The sequence below is a fragment of the Hylobates moloch genome, unplaced genomic scaffold, assembly GCF_009828535.3.
Source record: "Hylobates moloch isolate HMO894 unplaced genomic scaffold, HMol_V3 SCAFFOLD_18, whole genome shotgun sequence".
Taxonomy (NCBI): domain Eukaryota; kingdom Metazoa; phylum Chordata; class Mammalia; order Primates; family Hylobatidae; genus Hylobates; species Hylobates moloch.
Genome location: NW_026652293.1, coordinates 74,371,320 through 74,390,462, shown reverse-complemented (window position 1 = coordinate 74,390,462; position 19,143 = coordinate 74,371,320). Strand labels below are relative to the sequence as shown.

General features: G+C 39.7%; 1 pseudogene; it reads right to left on the bottom strand.

The window, feature by feature from the left end:
* Window positions 1-3,300: 3,300 nt before the first annotated feature.
* LOC116457449 (large ribosomal subunit protein eL6-like) lies at window positions 3,301-13,122 on the bottom strand (annotated as a pseudogene).
* Window positions 13,123-19,143: the final 6,021 nt, after the last annotated feature.

Here is a 19,143-nt window from a genome sequence, read left to right as displayed (position 1 = left end):
AGATCACCAGTATATTCTGTTATGTTACCTTCCACTAATTTTTATAGTTTGTTCCCTTTTACATGTAGGTTTTTGGTCTGTTGAAGTTCACCTTTGTTATTTGGTGTTAGGTAGAAATCTAGTTTTATTTTTTTCCATACGTGAATAAGTTTCACGAACATTGTCTGTTTTAAAATCTATGTCTTTTCTTCATTGATTAGTGGTGCTATTTTTATTATACGTAAGTTCCCATGAGTGTATGGATCTGTTTCTAAACTCTCTATTCTGTTTCATTGGTCTAGTTATTTGTTCTTCACAATTCATACTTTTTATTATTGGCATTGTTCTATGTCTTAGTATCTGACAGGACACGTCCTGTTTTTATACTCTTCTTTTTAAAAGGTTGACCTATTTATGGACATTTATTCTTCCAGGTAAATTTTAGAATAAATTTATTTAGTTTATCTAAAAGAAAACTGGAAGTTTGAATGAGATTGAATTGGATTTAGGTGAATTAAGTCTAACTCAAAAATCTTTGACATCTGGGAAAATTAAATCAGCCTGTTTTAAATCATATATTTATATAATCATCTGTGTCCTTTACTGGCATTTAGAAGCTTCCCCAACCCCAGAGATATTGTATATTTTGGTTCAGTTAGTCCTCATATATTTTATTGTTTTATTTCTTAGATTGTATCTCCTTTTAAATTTTTCTAGTTGATTATTGCTGGTACAGAGAAATGCTATGGCTTTTGTAAGTTGATCTTATAAGTAGAAACCATGCGAAAGCTTATCCATTCTTATAGTTTGTTGATTTCTAAAAACTCTGAATATATTAAAAATGTTTTGCTATCTGTAGGTCATATTTATTAGAAGTGTTTTCCAGTTTGTTATTTGACTTAGAATTTTATTTATGATGTATTTTTATACTTCTAAGTTTTAAATTTATCAGGTAGCAAATTCTGTTAATGCTATTTTGTCATTTTTATCAATTAATTTATGCTATTTGTCAAAAGGAAGTGTATTTTCCTTTTTTTTTCTTCAGTACTAGCAATCTGTTTTATTGTTTCCCCAAAATATGGAGTTCTTCACAGAATGCCAAAGTAGACAGAAAGTGTGTTGCACTTTTGATCCACTAGAGGCCAACACTCGCTTGAAAGAAACTGGCATGCCTTCCTAAATCTCCTATCTTTTTCCTCTCTGAATGGGAAGAAACTGGCTGAAAAAAAGCCTTACAGAAAATAACTAATTTCTATTTAAATTAGATGTCTAGAAATGATATAGAAAGAAGAATCTGGACAAAAAGAAAGGCTATTTTCAAAGACAATAAGTTATATAAAGAGGATTCAAAGCTGTTTTTAGTGGAAAACAAAATGAAAGCAGAAAATCCAAATAAAACAGTTTAAAATGTTTTAAAAATTTAACTTAGAAGAAAGAGAAAACTAAAATAGAAATAAAAAAGGTCCAGCTTCTACTCAAAATACACATTTAGTGTCATTAAATAAGAAGTAGGTGACAAGAGGCTGGGCACGGTGGCTCACGCCTGTAATCCCAACACTTTGGGAGGCCGAGGGAGATGGATCACAAGGTCAAGAGATCGAGACCATCCTGGCCAACATAGTGAAACCCCATCTCTACTAAAAATACAAACAATTAGCCAGGTGTGGTGGCGGGCGCCTGTAGTCCCAGCTACTCGGGAGGCTGAGGCAAGAGAATCACTTGAACCTGGGAGGCGGAGGTTGCAGTGAGCCGAGATTGTGCCACTGCACTCCAGCCTGGGCGACAGAGCGAGACTCCATAAAAAAAAAGAAAACAAACAAACAAAAAAGTAAGTGACAAGAAACAGCAAACAATAATGCTTTTTCTCCCTTTTCCTCTTTGCTCTGAAAAACCAGGAGATGGGGCTAACCTGCCTCCCATTCCGTAGGGTTCCTGCACAGATAACTGGGTGGAAAAGAATTCCCAAACTGAAAAAAATCCATTGTTTTAATTCCAATGAGGTGATCTGTAGGAAATAACCATGCTTAAGAACCAAGCTGGCTTACAAGCAGACATTGAAAGTTGATTCTTCTCTGAGGCTTATTCTTAAAATCATGTTTATCACTCAAAAGCAGACATATCTACAGAGGGAGGGATGAAGAGAAGGAGGGAAAGAAGGAAGGAGGGAAGGAGGAAGGGTGGGCCAATACCAAGACTGCAATTCTCTTATCTATGAAAACGTAAAGAACTGCGAAAAACAGTTCTTTACATACAGACAGAGGTGCTTATAATTTAGACCTGGAAAAAAATGATCAAGATTAAATGATAGCCCACACGCAAAACACTATAAAAAGCAAGGTACTATTATTATTATTACAAAGGTGCATCTGCCAGCGGGGATCTTGGCTTCTGGGTGCCCTTTCATAAGTAGGGCAGCTACGTCATATCTAATATGAAAGCCTATGCTATAAAAAGAAGTTATTTTTACATCAATCAAAATAAATGCATAAAAGATTTATGTTTGCATTGAAAACAAGGTAAAATTTTTAAAAATCAATGGAAACACATCTTAGACACGCCAAGTTATATTATAAAGAACATATTCCAAATGAATGTGTTTTCTGCTGGCTTTTGATTTAATACCTATAAAAACAGTACATACAGCAGGAAGGGCACATTTACAAGGATGGACTGAAAAATACCATATGTTATTTCACAAAGTTTAGTTATTTAACTTTTAATGAATTAAATTTATTTTCATTTATAAGAAGTATGTGCACAAGATAGAAAATGCACACACAACTAAGGGGTTTCTTTGGAAAGCACTCTGCTCTCCTAAGCCCATTCCCATTTCCTCACCTACCAGTGTCACCATCCACAGTTAATTGTCATTGCCACTTTCTTACCATCGGTATGTCTGATTTTTTTTTTTTTTTTTACAGAAATGCTGGTATGCCATACAAATTGTTCCATATCTTGCCTTAAGGTGCCACAACCATCACCAATAACCACTTAACATAATATGGTTTGCTCTTCATCTCAGGTCAGTTAGGTAGGAAGGAGGTATGCTTTATTCTAAGTTACAAAGTATTCCACCAGATGAATGTATCATAGTTGATTTGTCTAGTCTCCTACTGAAAGACATTTAGATTATTTTCAGTCCTTGGCTATAAAAAACAATAATCCAGTGATTTTCTGTGTACTTCTATTTTGTTTGTGAAAATATGATTTATGAATGGAAACCTAGAAGAGAAATTGATGGGTCAAAGGTATGAGTTTTTTTTGTTTGTTTGTTTTTGTTTGTTTTTTGTAGTCAGCTATTTAATTAGGTTCTTAAGGCATTTAGAACACCAATTTGTGAGGATAAATTCCATTTGTCAGGGCAAACACAGATCGCAGGTAGCCCTGGAGCTGAGGAATAGCTTTGATTTTTCGTAAAATGTGTGAGTCCACAGCCTTCTGATCAATCTTGCACTGCTCTGTAATCTTGTATTTCTCTTTTTCTGTGTCGAAGATCTCACCTTCCTGGTCTGGACTTCCACAGCTTCTTCTTGAAGTAAGCATCAGTAAGATGTTTTGGGATTTTTACATTGCTGATATCAATTTTGGTTGAAGTGGCAATGACAAATTTCTGGTGTTTTCTTCATGGAGGAACTCAATTGAGGGCCAGAGGTCCAGTCACAAGTAACAAGCCACTAGCCAGCTGTTTCAGGAAAACCACGCTCTTGCCCATGTGGCCTCCAGTGAGGAGAATCAGAATGGTCCCGGGGGTAATGCTGCCTCGTGGTTTTCTCATGTGCTGACTGAAGGGTTTGTTGCCGTGGCTCAACAGCTTTCCAGGCACACCTTCAGTAGGATAATATCTAGGCATTTTGCGAAGTTTAACCACCCGCGCGTACCACCGTTCTCGTCACCACCAACTGGTTTTGTAACAGTTGCAAAAACCTTCTCCTTCTTTTTCTTTTCAACCTTGGATTTAGTGGCTGAGTACTTCCTCTTATACACGGTCTTTCCGGAATACACGGCAGGTCAGGAATACCTGCCAATTCCTCTGACAAGGACGGGATTGCGCTGCAATGGGGCTTCTCCTTCTTGGGCTTTTTAGCCTTGAGGTGACCATTTTTCACCACCAGCATCAGCCTTCTTGGCTTCGGGTTTCTTCTCTTTGGTATCTGGCTTCTCAGTTGTTTCACCTGCTATCTTGAAAGATGGGAAAGAGAGAGAGACAGAGAGAGAGAGAGAGAGAGTGTGTGTGTGTGTGTGTGTGTGTGTGTGTTTGTGAGATGGAGTTTTGCTCTTGTTGCCCAGGCTGGAGTGCAATGGCATGATCTCGGCTCACTGCAACCTCTGACTCCAGCCGATTCTCCTGCCTCAGCCTCCTGAGTAGCTGGGATTACAGGCGCCCACCACTATGCCCAGCTAATTTTTGTATTTTCAGTAGAGACGGGGTTTCACCATCTTGGCCAGGCTGGTCTCGAACTCTTGACCTCAGGTGATCTGCCCACCTTGGCCTCCCAAAGTGCTGGGATTACAGGCGTGAGCCACTGCGCCCGGCCTGGTATGAGCACTTTAATGTGTATAGATACTGCCAAAATGGCCCTTCCCTGGGATAGTACCAGTCTGTATTCCCAAGGGGAATGCCTTTCCCACCACATTCTCCCCAAGATTGCTTTTAATCAAATATTTTATTCTTTTCCAATCTGATAGGAGGAAAAAAAAAAGAATCTCTGGTTTTAATTTGCATTTCTCCTATTGTGGGTAAAAAGTTCGACATCTTTCTATTTTAAAACTATTTGTATTTTCTGTGAATGGATTATCATGCTTTTGCCCATTTTCCTGTTTACCTATTTTGATTGTAAAACTTACAAAAAGTATTTGTAGATCTTTTTTTTTTTTTTTTGAGACGGAGTCTCGCTCTGTCGCCGAGGCTGGAGTGCAGTGGCGCAATCTCGGCTCACTGCAAGCTCCGCCTCCCGGGTTCACGCCATTCTCCTGCCTCAGCCTCTCCGAGTAGCTGGGACTACAGGCGCCCGCCACCACGCCCAGCTAATTTTTTTGTATTTTTAGTAGAGACGGAGTTTCACCGTGGTCTCGATCTCCTGACCTCGTGATCCGCCCGCCGGCCTCCCAAAGTGCTGGGATTACAAGCGTGAGCCACCACGCCTGGCCATATTTGTAGATCTTTATGTAACATAGAAATTAGCCCATTGTCTGTTTTATATGGTACAAAAATTATTTTCCTGAGTTTATTAGCAGGAATTTAAAAGTTTTAAGTAGCCAATTTTTATTTTACTTTTAAATCTTTGATGCAGCTAAAATTCATTTTGATGTAAGAAATGATGAATTTCTTGATATCTATGAGGTTGATATCTAGAATTATTTTCCTTCTCCAGATGATTCCTCAATAATATCCAATTTAGGTCTTGACAGTTCTTCTTCCCCACTGATTTGAAGGGGCCATTTCTCATAGTCTGCCTTCCTATATGCATGTACGTCTGTCTAGACTCTTTTGTTAATTCGTATTTTTTTTTTTTTTTTTGGCAATGGAGTCTCACTCTGTTGCCCAGGCTGGAGTGCAGTTGCATGATCTTGGCTCATTGCAACCTCAGCCTGCGGGGCTCAAGTGATCCTCTTGCCTCAGGACTTCCCAATACCTGGGATTATAGACACGCGACACCATGCCCAGCTAATTTTTTTTGTATTTTTAGTTGGCCAGGCTGGTCTTGAACTCCTGGCCTCAGGTGATCTGCCTGCATAGGCCTCCCAAAGTGCTGGGATTACAGGTGTGAGCCACTGTGTCTGGCCTGTTGATTGGTCTTTATATCTATTGATACACTAGACGTTTTGGCTACTATTGCTTTATAATATGTTTAACTTTCTGAAAGGACTAGTACCCTCTTTTTTAGAATATTTTTTCTGAAAATCATAAATATTATTATTATTATTCTCCTATGAACTTTAAAACAGCTTACATTTAAAGGTTTGTTGTTATTTTTATTGATCACTTAAAATGTATGTGTTAGTTTAGGGAGGATGTTTGTCATTATGTAATAATACTAAGACTCCTGCGTCAAAACCCGTTAAGTTATTTTTAAGTCTTGTTTATCTCTGTTTACATTTTTATTTTATTTTATTTTGAGACGGAGTCTTGCTCTGATGTCTGAAGTGCAGTGACACGATCTCAGCTCACTATAACCTCTGCCTCCGTGGCTCAAGTGATTCTCTTGCCTTAGCCTCTGAGTAGCTGGGACTACAATCCTGTGCCACCATGCCCGGCTAATTTTTGTATTTTTAGTAAAGATGGGGTTTCACCATGTCAATGGTCTTGAACACCTGACCTCAGGTGATCCCCTCGACTCAGCCTCCCAAAGTGCTGGGATTATAAGCATGAGCCACCGTACCCAGCCTCTCACTTTACCTTTTTAAATTAAAAAAAAATCATGCAGATTTTTAAATTTTACACAGGATTAAAATTATTTAATACAGGTCTTGTATGTTTATTGTTAAATATATTCCTAAGAATATTTTAATCACTGTTATATACATCTTTTGTTACATTATATCTATCATTTGATTGTTGTTTGTATATTGGAAAGCTACTACTTTATTTTACACTAACTTTTTACCTAGCCAGTTTACTGAATTTTTTTCTTGTTTATAATGCTTTTGAGTTACTTCTCTTGGGATTTCCAAGTATTATAGTCACATCATGTGATAATAATAGCATTTAAAACTTTTTCTGTCTTCATTTTTAAGAAGTAAGAATATACTAAGAGTAAAGTTTGCAAAACTTATCTTTGTTGTACATCGAACCATTATTTACAGAATAAACATCTGGAATACAGAGTAAAGGTTGGGTATATATTAAAATAGTCAGGGTTGGGGGTGAGGAAAAGAGCGGGGAGAGAGAGAGAGAGAGAGAGAGAGGGAGAGATTATCAGAAAAAAAGTATAGTGAGCTCTTGGCAGTTATTAAGAAAATTACCTGGGTGATGAAATAATCTGTACAACAAACCTCCATGACACAAGTTTACCTATGTAACAAACTTGCACTTGTACCCCTGAACTTAAAAGTTAAAAAAAAAAACCAAGAGATTAATATCTAGAATACATTAAAAAGGAAAATTAGAAAACCTAGTTAAGAATCAAATACATATAATGAACATGAACACTATGGATATTAACATCTGTTAAATCTTTCATATGATGGCACCTACATTGAACTTCCAGGCTAAAATCTTAAAATTGTGACTGACATGATCAATCAAGTTATGTGGGCACATACTTTAAGCCCACAGCTGCAGCGGCTCAGGAAAACATAGGACCCCTTCCCCCTCTTGCTGCCAGCAAACGCTGCTGCTAATAGACAGTGATCACGCTTGCCTGCTTCTGATTTCTCCTCAGCCGGAGATGAAAGAACTCTCACTGTCTCTTAATAAAAGAAAAGGGAAAAAAGGTATGAGAGCACCACTGGATTTAATAGAATATGACTCAGTAATGAACTGACTGTCAGCAAAAGATGACAAACCTTTTGCTATTGTTAAGGTGGAGAACGCTGAGCATGTCATCACTGTTGGGAAGAGTCACCTTCTAATGGGCCAGGCAGTTTGCCTCACTCTGTTGGAGGCCCCTCCTCACTCAGCTGGCTTGCTTTACACTGGTATTGCATTGGCAGGCTGCCTGCTCCCCCTATCCAAAAGTATTTTACATTCCATTCACGTTTTGCTTCCAAATTTATTTTTACATTTCTAAAAAGTTGGATGCTAAATATGTCTATTTATGTGCTAAATTCATTTTATGTGCATTTAAGCTTTTCTGTTAGTCAGTCCAATAAATTCTCCAGCACTCTTTTTATTCATTTTCATGCAGAAATAGACAACCAACCAGACAGAAGACAGATACCAGTGATAGAGTTTTAGTTACATAAATTAGCCTTGTTTGCAGATGACATAATCTTACATATAGAAAGCTCCAAAGATTCTACTAAAAAAATGAGTTAAAACTAATAAACAAATTCAACCAAGTTGCAGGATATAAAATCAACATACAAAATTAGTGACATTTCTATACACTGATATCTAAGAAAGAAAGCAAGAAAACTGCCCCATTTACAATAGACTTGTCCTTTTCACTTTAGCAACCCATCTTGACTTTTGCTGTCAGTATATGTAAATGGAACTCACTCTTTTAATGACTTACAATTACAATGTCTGCATTATATACCATAATTTAATTAACCACCCCCTTACTGATGAAAATTAGGGTTGTTCTGGCAAAAATTTATTGCACTATATTTAACTCCCTTTACTTTATTTATTATTATAATGTTTTTTTGTTTTTTTTTTTTTTGAGACGGAATCTTGCTCTGTCGCCCAGGCTGGAGTGCAGTGGCGCGATCTTGGCTCACTGCAAGCTCCGCCTCCTGGGTTCAGGCCATTCTCCTGCCTCAGCCTCCCGAGTAGCTGGGACCACAGGCGCCCGCCACCACGCCCGGCTAATTTTTTGTATTTTTAGTAGAGATGGGGTTTCACCGTGTTAGCCAGGATGGTCTCGATCTCCTGACCTCGTGATCTGCCCGCCTCGGCCTCCCAAAGTGCTGGGATTACAGGCATGAGCCACCGCACCTGGCCTTTTTTTTTTTTTTGAGATGAGTTCTGCTCTTGTCATCCAGGCTGGAGTGCAGGGCATGGTCTTGGCTCACTGCAACTTCCACCTCCCGGGTTCAAGCGATTCTCCTGCCTCAGCCTCCCAAGTAGCTGGGATTACAGGCATCCACCACCGTGCCTGGCTAATTTTGTATTTTTAGTAGAGTTGGAGTTAATCACGTAGGCCAGGCTGGTCTCGAACTCCTGACCTCAGGGGATCCACCTGCCTTGGCCTCCCAAAGTGCTGGGATTACAGGTGTGAGCCACTGCGCCCAGCCTTAACTCTCTTTAACTTATGAAAGTATCCAGAATTGAGAATGAGGATAGTAATGCCAGAATTTGAGTTTCCCCCAGCCAGAGCAAGAACATGTCACAGTAGAGCAGGATTCACCCTGTGGCAGTTGGATTGGGAGCTCTGGTAAGGGCCACGCGTGTTCAGCTTTGACAGCTTTGATGGCTGGTCTGACACAACAGGCCTGGAGAGAAGCCACGGTACTTGGTTTGGAACTTCAAGCCATCAGGTTTAGTAGCTGCAACATTGGAACAAAATGGCAAAACTCGTCATATTTATTTTTATAACCCTGAAATACTGGCACTAATGCTGATATTACTAGCAGTATTTTATGAAAAGATACCATCAGCATGGTGCCATCATTTTCTATACTTTGTTCTGAGAAAATAATGAACCTGAGAGACAGCCAGACCAAGGACTGTGGTTCTTCTGCCCTGCCAGCCTAAATCTCTCTAAAAAGGATAAATTGGTGAATAAGTTAAAATAAATTATCTTAGGAGAGAACAGTCTATTTTTAAGAAAATGAATTTGGTGCTCTCAGGAAATAAGAGAAGAAGAACCAGTAATCTGGAAATTTCTTCGTCTTTTCTTCCCCTCTTCTCCCTAATACTTCTATCCTTCTACATTTTCCTTAAGGCCCTCTCCTCACCCACTACCCCCACAACAGTCAAATTCCATTTGAGATTTCTGGAAATTGATTAGACTAAAACTGACTCTGGGGAAAATAAAAATACTGTAAATAAAAAAAGAGGCCAGGTGTGGTGGCTCATGCTTGTAATCCCAGCACTTTGGGAGGCAGAGATGGGCAGATCACCTGAGGTCAGGAGTTCAAAACCACCCTGGCCACCGTGGTGAAACCCCATATCTACTGAAAATACTAAAGTTAGCCAGGCATGGTGGTGGGTGCCTGTAACCCCAGCTACTCAGGAGGCTGAGGCAGGAGAATCACTTGAACCCGGAGGTGGAGTTTGCAGTGAGCTGAGATCACGTCACTGCACTCCAACCTGGATGACAGAGCAAGACTCCATCTCAAAAAAAAAAAAAGAATGCTCAGTGATAATGGTTTCGCTGTCCCTTCTGAATTTTATGTTGAGATGTGATCCCCAGTGTTAGAGGTGGGACTTAAGTGGAGGCAGATCCTTCATGAGTGGCTTGGTAGCATCCCCATGGTAATGCGTGGGTTCTTGCTCTGGTAGTTCACCTGAGACCTGATTGTTTAAAAGAGCCTGGAACCTCCCTCCCTCTCTTGCTCTCTCAGCATTTAATATGTCTGCTCTCCCTTCACCTTCCACCATGATTGGAAGCTTCTGGAGGCCCACTAGAAGCAGATGCTGGCACCCTTCTTCCTAGTCTGCAAAACTGTGAGCCAAAATAAACCTCTTTTCTTTATAGATCACCTAGTCTCAGGTATTCCTTTATAACAAAGAAAATGGACTAACACACTCAGTCTTACTAGTCATTTAGGAAACTGGAATTAATGCCAGATAACATTTTGAACAAGTTTTAAAAGGGAAGTGGTGTAGTCAGAATGCTTTCTATTTAAAAGCAGCTTAATTTGATATGAAATTTAAATGTGGTATATAACTCTCTGAATATACATCATAATGCACATAATTCAGAGTTTAGATTTTTAAATACCAAAATAATGGCACTACATCAAGAAAAATACCAAAAGAATACTTGGTTCTTTAAAAATAGCATCATATTCTGGAATACCAGAATACCACAAGACTGCATTTCAATCACTTGTTAAGTCAAGGTTGCAAAGACTAACAGGCAGATTACCAGTGTGAAACACCAAGCTGGCAACTGGAGGAAACCCAAGACTAAGTTGCCCAGAATAGTGAAAAGGGCCTGGGTTTGGAGTCTGAAGACCTGGGTTTGAAGTTCTGAGTTTCACTTTCTTTCACTCACTATGGCCGTTGGATTTTGGCCAGGTTCTTCCAATCTCATTTGGCCTTATTTTCTTCAATACAATGAGCATAGTAGTATTGCTCTGCTTCTCCCCCAGGGCTGTTGTAAGATAATATAAATAAAATATTGATAATAAAAACTGTAAAGAGGAGATCCTAGGCTCTAAGGATAGAATTATCCTTTATTTAAACATGTTAATGTTGGGAAAGAAACATCATTTGATTTTGCTCTCAAACATGGCATAAAGGATGCTCTGCTACCACATCGCTCTTTCTTGAATATTCCCTTATACTTCTATTTAGATATAAATTGAGAGAATTTTGAGGTACAGGATGAGAAGTGTCCTTCTTCAGTAACCATGCTAACTGGTATGTTTCATGAAAATCATTTTCAATTTCTAGCCGTTGTCACTTCCATTTAGAAGGAAGTGTTCTGAATTTTTAAAAAAAAAAGCTTTTTTTTTTGTTTTTGTGTGTGTGTGTGTGTGTGTGTGTGTGTGTGTGTGTGTGTGTGTGTTTTGAGACAGTCTTGCTCTTGTCACCCAGGCTGGAAGGCAATGGCACGATCTTGGCTCACTGCAACCTCCGCCTCCCAGGGTCAAGCAATTCTCCTGCCTCAGCCTCCCATGTAGCTGGGACTACAGGCGCCTGCCACCATGCCTGGCTAAAAAATAGCTTTTTATACCAGTATTTGAAGTTAAAGGTCTAGTTTTGTTTAATATATACACTGTGCGTCCTCCTTCCATTATTTCAAAGCAAACCTCATGCATCATCTCAATGCAACCTTTGAATGTGATATTTGATTTGAATTGTCTTGGATTCCTGGGTATCTGTTGGCTTTATACCGTGTAGCTGATCCTAGGTCCTTACCCCTCTCCCACATCCCCACCTCTTGTCCCTTCCCTTCATCTTGAAGTTTCACTGCGCATAGAAGCTTTGTGTGGTTTGTTTGCCTGGAAAGGGACGTGGGCTATTTTCTAACTGTCACCCTGCCTCATTCTTGTTTGGTCCTGTCTTGTTTTGCCGTCTCCCTCCGTCTTTGAGCTGTGGCTCCAGGAGTGCCTCTACCCCTTGCTGGTATTTATCTTCGCTGAGCTGGATTGTCACCCTCTTGAAGGGACAGTGGCTTGGACTTGACCTTCTAAGCTTTCCTGACTTTTTCTTCTTCAGGCCGGTCACAGCCTAGTTCCAGCCCCTCAAATCCCAGCTCCTGGTGCCACTGGTTTACCTTCTCCTCAGTAAAGAGGAGAAAAGGACATGCGAGTATGTGACTGCTTTCTCCTGCACTGGGCCATCGCTTCTCTTTCACTGGCTCTTTGATGTGTCCTCTGATGGCGTGCTTCTGGGCAGAACCACTCAGTCCAAAACTTCATGTCGAAGTCATAGTGTGAGCCAGGAAAAAGGCAGGAAGTATCCTTTTCTGTCTGTGTTAAATGCTGCCATCCTTTTCTTTAGCCTTTGCTCTCAGTTTTCTACAGTACTTTTAGGTCAGCAGCTCTTCCTCTTGACTTGCTTTTCAGAATCCATGCAGCCTTCTTTACCCAGCAACCGTGAGGAGGAACTGAGGGAGCACGACTCCCTGGGGCTAGGGGTAGGAGAGAATTTGAGTGACACTGGGTGTGCAGCATTAAAAAATGTCTCTCTAGGCTGGGCGCGGTGGCTCACGCTTGTAATCCCAGCACTTTGGGAGGCCGAGGCGGGCGGATCACGAGGTTAGGATATCGAGACCACGGTGAAACCCCATCTCTACTAAAAATATAAAAAATTAGCCGGGCGTGGTGGCGGGCGCCTGTAATCACAGCCACTCGGAGAGGCTGAGGCAAGAGAATGGCGTGAACCTAGGAGGCGGATCTTGCAGTGAGCTGAGATCGCGCCACTGCACTCCAGCCTGGGTGACAGAGCGAGACTCCGTCTCAAAAAAAAAAAAAAAAAAAAAATGTCTCTCACAGATGCCCTGGCCTCTCCATTCCTGGAATGCCCTAGACCCTCTTCCACCTGGGTGAGTGGCTTCCTGATACACTATACAATGTTGAGGGGAGGAAGGACTGTTATTTCTCAACTGTCCTGGAAGGGCTGTTTTGCCTTTAGAACCAGCCATTAGCCCCAAGATATCCAATCCTTGTCTTATTTTTGAGGCTAGGCCAATAAGCAAACAAAATGGCCACCAGGCCTGTCCCCACTTACCACATCACATTACAGGCCCAGCCTTGCTAAGGGTCTTCAGCCCTACTGTGGACTTTGATGATCCAGAAGTGGCTACAGTGAAGATTGAGTGAACTGAATGCAAATTTAGGAGGCCTAAGATGTCGCTCCATTTTTGCCTTTCCCATTCAGCTAGTAATGGTTCTTTTCATTTCAACTCTGATAGAGAGGTAGTGATTCTTTCCTAGGAAGGTGTCAGCATACACGTAAGAGTAAACTTTATTTTTATTTTTATTTATTATTTATTTTGAGACAAGGTCTCTGTTACTCAGTTTGGAATGTAGTGGCATGATCATGGCTCACTGCAGCCTCTATCTCCCAGGCTCAAGTGATCCTCTCATCTCAGCCTCCCAAGTAGCTGACACTATAGGCACACCACCACGCCTGCCTAATTGATTTATTTTTATTTTTTGTAGAGATAGATTCTCACTTTGTTGCCCAGACTGCCCTCGAACTTCTCAGCTCAAGCGATCCTCTTGCCTTGGCCTCCCAAAGTTCTGGGATTACAGGCATGAGCTACGACACCTGGCCCAGAATAAATTTTCTACGTGTGACTATTTTCCTTCCCCCTCTCAATTCCGTGTTTAGATTCTCTTCGAATAAACTTTTCATCTTATTCTATTATGGATTACAGTTAGGCGTGCCTTTGAACTGAATCAGTATTCATGGGAGAAATGATTTTCTCCCCAGGCAGAGTGCCATGTGGGTTTGTTTCTGTTTTTGAAAATACATCGGAAGCTGTTCCTACCTTATGACCTAGAGTCTCAGAATTCTAATTGGTGATGCAAAAAGAATATTATCAGTTGCCCAATCTGTTTTTAATTTTCTCTTTGCTATTGCAAGAGTGGAAGAAATGTGAGAAGAATGAATAGGGGCAAAAAATTGACAGTTGTTGGGAAGTGAGGTTTGTTTTTTTCTCTCTTTCTGGTTAGGCTAGTTGTGATCACTTGGCAAAGGGCAGCATAGAATGGAGAAGAAGGATAGGGAAAATGTTAGAATATGTTTTGTATATAACATTTGCAAGGTAAGAACAAAGTCGTGTGAATGCCTATGTGCAAAGAAGGTGAAAAATACAAATGCAGATATGTATATGTATATTTATATTTATTTAGACACATAAATATTCATTAAACAAATATTTATACATATATTGCTAAGCATTTCTACATGCACTATTTAATTTGATCTTCATTGAAAACCCTAAGATGCAGGTATTAGTGTAATTTTCATATTGTAGGTGAGTCAACTTGTGCACAGAGAACTTAAATAACTTTCCGAAAACCAGGTATGGTCGGAGCCAGAATTTTTTTTTTTTTTTTTTTTTTTTTTTTTGAGACAGAGTTTCAAAAAGGCTGGAGTGCAGTGGCATGATCTCGGCTCACTGCAACCTCCGCCTCCTGGGTTCAAGCAATTCTCCTGCCCCAGCCTCCTGAGTAGTTGGGACTACAGGTACGCACCACCACACCTGTCTAATTTTTGTATTTTTTAGTAGAGACGGGGTTTCACCATATTGGCCAGGCTGGTCTCAAACTCCTGACCACATCACCCGCCTGTCTCAGCCTCCCGAAATGCTGGGATTACAGGCATGACCCACTGCACCCGGCCCGGAGCCAGAATTTTAATCTGGAGAGGCTAATTCTAGACCTTGTGTTCTTTACCACAAAGATAAGTCTGATTTAGCTGTGTGGATGGTGAGGGTTGAGAGGTCAGGGAATTTCCTTGAGGATTCAGCACCACTTGAGGTAAGTGTGGGTGGCTAGTATGATCTTCAGATGAGAGGAGATCCACTTGGTCAGTCTCCTCTAGAAAAACCTATGGAAGAACCAGAGACAGTCCTGGAAACCCAGATGTAAAACAAATTCTGGTTCTGACTCGAATTGGCCTGGCCATTTGAACAGAAGAGAGATTCTATCACTTGGACTGTTTTGTGGACACCATAAAATTGTCACATGGCACTGGTAAGTATGAAGCATATATTTTTTCTATTGGTCTGATTTCTGATCCAGTTTTACAAATAACCACTGGCAGTATTCCTTACCATTCTGCTCTTATCTTCACAAGAACATAAAGTAGTAAAATTAATAAACCCCTTTATTTTAACTCTTGCTTCAGCATATAATTTTCCCCATATGCGGTCAGCTGTCTATAAGATGTGCCTAATATCAAGATCCTTTGTTTCACATTGTAAAAATCTTTTGTTTTTGCCTTCTTCCAAATGTGTATCTCTTTTTATCTATGAATAATTAAGTCAGTATGGCAGAACAATAATTTTTCCAGGCAGTGAACAGAAATGCAGAAGTGGAATTTACTAGCCAAACACTGCATCTGAGTCATTATGCCACAAATAAATTATGTGCATGCATGAGCAATACATAAACTTATTCGTTCAATTTGTTCTGACATCATAAGACATTTTAAGGAAACGTTAGAGACTTTTAGCTCATTTCTATTCATTGAAAAATTTTACTTAGCCACCTGTGCCTCTGTGCTTTCTTCCAGTCTATGGCCTTTTTTTGTAGAAAAAAAAAATTCTAAAAGTAGATATGCCATTCCTTTAAAAATCAAATGCCTTCTTCAAAGAAGTTGCCGTAATAGAAATAGTAAGTAGTACAGATGGTATAGCTGTAAATTAAAGTTTATTCTGACTTAGATACCACATGCAATCATCTATTATTTAATAATAGAAAAATGGGGACTGGGACTGGTTATATAAACATGAATCCTTTTAGTTGATCCCTTTCATCTCTACCTGTCTGTATTTCTCAATCTTGCAGACCCTGTATGCATTGTTTTTGTCTTCCTGTTTTTAATGTCATGTGAATTTCCTATAAAAATTGCAGAATTGTTTTCATTCAGCTTAAGACAAATATTTCTTTCTTTCTGAATCCTATACAGATGATGCCTGTAACTGGCAAGAAGAGGCACATATTTGTTACAGGTGGAACGTTTCCCACGCCCTTGTGTTACTTGTACTGACTTCCATCATCGCACCTCTAACACGTTGTTGCCCATATCTGATTCTATCTTTGTTTCCTTTCTCAGGCAATAAGTATCTGAAGGGCAGAGATAATCTTTTTCGTTTTTTTCCCTATGTATTTCTAGTTTTTCATGCAATATTTCTTGAGAAAATTAATGTCCCACGCCATTCCTTACCTAGTTATTTATACATTGAGAAAAAAACTGATGTCTCTAAGAAAAATATAAATGTAAGCAACTCATAAATAGGTAAGTTAACATTTTGGGGCATCCACGATATAATACTACTGATAGTTAAAAGAGGTATAAAGAAAACACTAGACATGGTCCCTTTCTTTAAGGTACTTCTAGACTAATGAAAAGAGAGGGCTCAAAAGCACATGTGTACACAATGTACGAGTATGTATTTACCAAAATAAGTACAGTCATCCTGTACACAAACACAAGCCATACAAATGCAGTCTATTTCACAATTAAGTAGGCAATATTTGTATCATGTTATTCCTGAGACATTTTGAATCCCAGCTATTTTCTACTATCTAGCAAACTTCTAGCCATTTTCCCCCAACTATCCAGCAGTTATGTTTAGTAGATGAAACATATCTTCAGTGTTAACCTGTAATATAATTCAGAAGGTGTATCCACCATAAAATATAATATATATTTTCAGTGTGAAATAAAAATAATATATGGGATATCAGATTCTCTCTACCCTACTTACTAAGATAGCTTGGCTAATTGCAATCTGACCTGAATTCAAAGCTTTTCCTTCCTTACCATTGCTCCCAAGAGCTTTTAAATTATTCTGCTCTATTCTTTCTGTTTTCTTTTTCAGCTCTTTCCTCAACACACACACATACACACACACACACTTCACTTACTTTCCCACTCCATTCTCTCACCTAACTTTACTGTGCCTTATCCTTTCTTTTCAGCCTTTTGAAGTATCAGATAGTCTGACAAACTGATCCTTCTGTATGTGTTCACAGGACAGGGATGAAGGTTCTATGTAAGGCATATATCGATTTCAACACTTAGGCATCCAGCAAAAACGTTTTCATTGGATGAGCCAGGAGGGTGCTATTCAGGGGTAATTTTTCAGGTAGCAGTCTGGTGGAGGAACCCCTCAAATGCCACTGTGGAAGATTATTTTCTTAACATGTAGGTAGCGTTGAATATCTGGATTCAGGAATGACATGACTGATTTGATACTAGAAGACTTAACAGGCTGGAATAATACTGAACAGCTTTATAAATAGGAACATCCATTTATTTGATTGATGAGAACTGTGCTCACTGCAGACGCCATTCACATGCATTGTGACAGAGGCCCCCTTGTCTTGACTGTATCCTGACAGGGAGTCTGAATAGTCATTTCAACAGGTGACTTTTTTGCTGACAAAGAACACATTCTCAATTATCCATGAGATGTCCATCATCAGCTTTTCTTTTATGGTCAGGGAGGTCGAGTGAGGTCCAAATTCAGACCTCAAGGTCTGCCATGTCATAGAGCCTTAGGCTTGGAACTCACCTCACAGATCGTGCAATAAAACCATAGTCCATGTGGGACCACCTCTACAACCCTTCTCCTTGAACACTAATAATCTGCCAACCAGAGACCAGAATATAACAGCAAGGAATATTTCCTCTCAGTTTCAGTAGAGCCTAATATGCTGCTTTGATCAAGATAAGTATTAACACATTATCTTTCACAAGATGATTTGTCTGTGTACTAATATGTCATGGAGAAGTTATGGTTGCATTATTTGTTCGTCAAATTTACAGTTACCTATTATATATGTTTCTATTGTTTCATGTAGTTTTCTGAATATAACACTTATGGTTTTCATTATTACATTTCAAATCTAAAATTATTGGTTTAGAATACATTTATTGGTTTGGTACCTATGCAAATTTCAGTCACCATATACATATTTATTTCAAGGTAAGTAAATACATGCTTCTAGTAAATATTTTAAGATTTTCGCTTAGATTGAAAGAAAAGGGAGAGAAACATCTCTAACTGGCTGGTACCATAGCAGGCACTGTATGTACCTTAATTTATTTAATCTTCCCGTAAACTTGGGAGGAATATTCTGTTCTGAGAATATCCACAGGGAAACTGACTCCTGCAAAGGCTGAGTAATGTGCTCAGTCACACGGCTAGCAAAGGAGCCACTCAGGATTTGAAGCCAGGTCGTTCCAACTTTGTTCTCTCTACTATCTGATGCTTCCTCTTTCAGTACTTTATGGTATTCGGCATCTCCACTGTGCACAGACTTTCTGGGAACCTCTGTTTAACAATTCTTTTGATGAGAAAAAGGAAGGCTGCCACCTCCACCTCTGTTCCAAAACAAAAGGAAGAAAAAAAAGAACCCACTCTCTGCATCTTATCTGCCCATCACTCTTGCAATCCCATATCTTTCTTTCTGTTTATGGTAGAACAGCTTGGAGGAGTTGATATCTCTGCTTCCTCACCTCCTGTTGCTCCTCCTGGGTCCCTGCAGCTTACTTCTGCTCCCACGACTCGCTTTTTAGGCCACTCCACTCCTCTTAGTTCTCAAAACTTAAAGGACAGCTTTCTGTTCTTAAATATTTGACCTTGGAAAATTAACAGTGTTAACCATTCGTTCCTTCTTGAAACCCGCTCATTCCTCATCCCTGTGAGTTATTGTCTCTCTGGTTCTCTTTTTGCCCAACACCTGTCTTGCCCGCACTCATCCCCAGACTTTTTCTCTACCTCTTTTTGTTTCATCTTTTCCTTGCATGTCAGAAATTTCTTAGAGTTTTCTGCCCTTTCACTTTCCCCACTTCTGTTTTTCTCATTCTATTCCATGTATTTTCTCTATGACGTCTTGCCCTCGCCACAGTCTCAACTCGCTAAATATATCTGCAGTTCCAGACTTCATTTGGAAGTACATCTCAGTGTGTGTCTCAAGACACCACATTCGCAACCCACTAGCCCCCTTCCCATTGCCTTGCTCAACGCCCTCCCCAAGCCCCCAAACAGTTGATTGCTGTGTACGAGGCAATAATATAATACTTTCAAATTCCTCCTTTATTACTTCATGTATTATGATGATTTACTTACACATCTTCACCTTCTGTGGTTGATTAGCTACGAAAAAGCTCATGTTCAATGTTTACAATAGTTTCTT